Consider the following 4,013-nt stretch of genomic DNA (forward strand, 5'->3'; position numbering starts at 1 on the left):
CTACCATTAAGTGAGTCCAGCATGTCTTGTGTCCAGGATTTAGGGTTAAGATCATGGATGGTTGCAATTATTTATGCTGCATTTGACTTACACCTGAAAGGGGGGGCTGGGGGGGGGGGTGTGTGTAACAATGACAACTCTGTTTGTCTTTTTTTAGTACCAAGCTAGTCAGCTAACTGTGGTGAGTGATGTATATTTGTAGTGATCTGTAAAGTCAATATTATAGGTTTAACAAGTGAATATGTCTGAATGTTGGTTGCTTTAAAGCAAATAATTATATGGCATACCTCATTTAAAACTCCAATTAAGTTACATCCATCATGTAACACTCTTTGATATGATGCAGAATTCATAGTTGAATCAATGAATGCAAGCTGTCCAGTCCCTGAAGCAGTGAAGCAACCCAAAACCATAACATTTCCACCACTATGCTTCACAGTTGGTATGAGGTGCTTCTCCTGAAAAACTGTCTTTGGTCAGTGGCAAACATGTCTGCTGTTACTGTGGCCAAACAACTCTATCTTTGATTCGTCTGTCCAGAGCACATTATTCCCGTTATGAATCTCCAGAAGGAAATAGGATCTTCAATTCTCAGCAGCCACTGCACCTTTGCATCACGGTAACATGACCACCCGCACCTGACTCTCATCCCAGTTAACGAGCACCTGTATGTATTTAAGTCACGGTTTGTACAGCACTCGGTGTCTGGCTTTGTTTCGTCTGATGTTGTCACATTATTCTGGCTCTTCTCCTAGCTCTTGGTTTATGTTTGTTTCCCTGTTCACGTATGCTATGTGTCTTTTGTGTTTTCACAACTTATTAAACTTTGAATCTGCATGTGCAGCCACCTCTGTCTCTGCATTCGTGACAATTCCAAAAGCCCTGGACTTTGCCTATATGCTCATTGGCGAACTGTAGTCTTGCAAAGGCTTTTTCCTTGCACACCTCCCATGCAGGTCATATTTGTGCAATCTCTTTCTGATTGTAGAAGCATGCACTTTGACACCAACATTTGTAAGACTTACTAGCAGATCCTGTGATTAAATTTTGGGGGTTTTGGTGACTTCTTTTTGCATCAGACGGTCTGCTCTTGGGCTGAAATTTCTGGAACAACAATAAATTGGCAGTTGTTTGAAATCTGAACCATTTGTAGATTATTTTCCTTACAGTGAAAAGACTCATAGGCAACCACAACCTTTTTTTCTGAAGGCCTTATAGAACTCTTTAGATCTTGGTATGATGACACCACATACCTCAACAGCAAAGGGAACTCCAGACACTAGATATGAGACTTTTAAACAAGACAGGTTCCACCTGCACTCCCTAAGCAAGTTATAATCACTGGTAACCAATCTTGAACACCTGCTTCTAATTTTATGGATTTGAAGGTGTGCTAAATATAGGGGTGTATTTACTTTTTCCATGTGGCTGATATGTTGTTGTTGTTTTCTTGTTCATTTAAATTGTGAAAATTACTACAAAATGTCAATTTTATGTGTCATTTGTAACACATGAATGTAACACATTTATTAATAGGCTCTGTTTCAAAGAGGATCAAATGTTTACTTGTCCAAATATATCAAACAATTTTGATGGGGTGTACTTATTTTTTCACATGACTGTAGGTTTTTTCCATTTTTAATTTTTCTAATTTTTTTGAGTGATTACCTTTATTACCTCTATTGGCATTGCAAACCCATTTTTTAAATTTATTTTACAAGGTTTAACTACAACGGACATCTTTGTGTCATGGCACACAACAAATTTTGGTTATGCAGCTGTTTACGGAAACCTCAATATATCGGCTTGAGATGGGCCTGCCTCCTTGGAACAAAAACTGATCTCTAGAACATATTACAAGGTGCGTGGACATATATAAACATTTTGCACATTCTTGTTCCTTATACTTAGAGGGATTCCTCACAGTTCCAGATTGCTCACAGTCCCACTTTTAGGGTCAATTTATAATGGGAAGGGTTTGAGTCTCATCCTGAGCCAAGATACTGAGGTTTGTGTAAACAGCTGTATAACCGAAATATGTCGTGTGCCACGTCATAGTTAAATTATGTTTTGGGTTTTTTTTAATGGTGATTTCGCAATGCAAATACATAGAAGTAATCACTCAAAAAATTAGGACAATTAAAAACAGTCAAGCAACCTCCATTATTTTCTTTTTTTTGTCACCAGTAAGTCTTTGTTCAGCTATCATAGGTTTTCACAGTCTGGACATGCCTCATGAGAGTCCTTTGTTCAATGTCATGATGTCATGTTTTATTCACAATAGGGACAGGTAGATACATTGATCTTTCTGTCCTAACTGTGACCAAACTTTTCCTGTAAACATCCCCTTGGGAAATGCAGGTGTTTCATAAGGTACAAAGAGCATGTTTTTACCCCTAAAGTGAATTCCTGTGTTAGAAATTACATAGATTGTCATAACCCACTGGTCATTCAAGTGCTAACAGTGGGCCAGTGGGGCAGAATCACTCTACCCCATGCTCGCTCTATGATTGTTTTGATTATGCGTAGGGGAGGGACATTAGACAGGGCAGTTACTGATATCACCTATCTGTGTTCATCAAACACAGTTGAGGTGGCAGTCTTATGTCACAGATGTTCGACTAACCAAACTTGATCTTTAAGACCAGACTACATCTTTATGTTTTCTTATTGAAAACTGGTGTACATAGTTAGTTTTTTAACAAGCTCATGTTCAAGAGTTGTCAACTCTTCAATATGGGCTTACTTGAAAATCCACTAGATTGTAGCCTAAAGCGTAGGTCAAGTGTAATATTCTCTCAACTTAATTTTGTTTGAGACTAGATCATTATTTTTTGTCATCCCACCCCACTAAAATCTATGGTCATACACCACTCCTGGGCAGGGTAATAGTAACAAGTCCCAAAACCACAACCAGGTGATTGGATCTATTTTTGTGACAGTAGAGGTTTTGCATTAGAGCCTTTCCTTATGTTATAATTTGCATTCTGTCGTATGCTTCACAATGCTTTTCTAGTAATTTGAGCTGGTGGCTTTCAAATTAACTGATTTACAAATTAAAGGTTTCATCCACCACCGTGGTAGTTCTCCTTGGTATAATGTTGATTGCTGAACTCTTAAGAGAGTTTTTAATTTCTTTATAAAATACCTTACAAATTTCTCTGACTAATTGTTGTTTTTATTTATTTTGTTTGTTTGTTTTTTAACACCCAACCAACCTGCTTTTATTGGATAGCTTAAGAAAAAAATGCTTTTAAATTAATGTTTTAATTTAACTGTTTTTTTTTGTTGTTTTTTTTTACTGCACAGAACATATAGTGAAACCAGCTGAAAGGATGTGTGTGGTTTATTGTATTTTAGAGCTTGGGTCTGATGCTTGATACATCTGTGCTGACCAGCTGCTGAGCAGTATAAAAGAAATTATTTACAATTTGTGAAATTATTTACAATTTGAATAAGTGTACGATGCATCAGGATTTGGTTAGAACATGCATTTATTTTGTGGAAACAAACAAAACAAAACATAAAAGCCATTTTCTTAATGATTAGTTGTTGTAATGTAATGTCATTTAAAACCACAAAATGCTCTGTTATACATTATTGCAATTCTTCATAGTCTGGACACTAAATAATAAATAAATAAATAAATAAATAAGAAGTAATGAGACATAAAAAAGTTGGAGGACTTCAGTTTTATACTCCTGAACATGTTCCACCTATTACTCTAAATGGTTCTTTGCTAAGGTTTAACCCATCTGCCAACCTACAACACTACAGTACTTGGTTACCCTTTCACAGAAAGCTCCCACAGAACCCTTGTGGAACCTTTTTTCTAAGCGTACAGACACTCTGATTTGAAAGTCTATCTATCTATTCAAAACAAGTGTTGGTATTTTCGAGTCGAACGATTCCCGTTAAGAACCGACTCGTTCATCTTTTTCACTCTAAAGAGCCACAGAATCCGGAGTCGACTCATTTCTCCTCGGTTGACTCCCAGCCGGAGCCGAGAGGCA

The sequence above is a fragment of the Ictalurus punctatus genome, chromosome 17 (genome assembly GCF_001660625.3).
Source record: "Ictalurus punctatus breed USDA103 chromosome 17, Coco_2.0, whole genome shotgun sequence".
Taxonomy (NCBI): domain Eukaryota; kingdom Metazoa; phylum Chordata; class Actinopteri; order Siluriformes; family Ictaluridae; genus Ictalurus; species Ictalurus punctatus.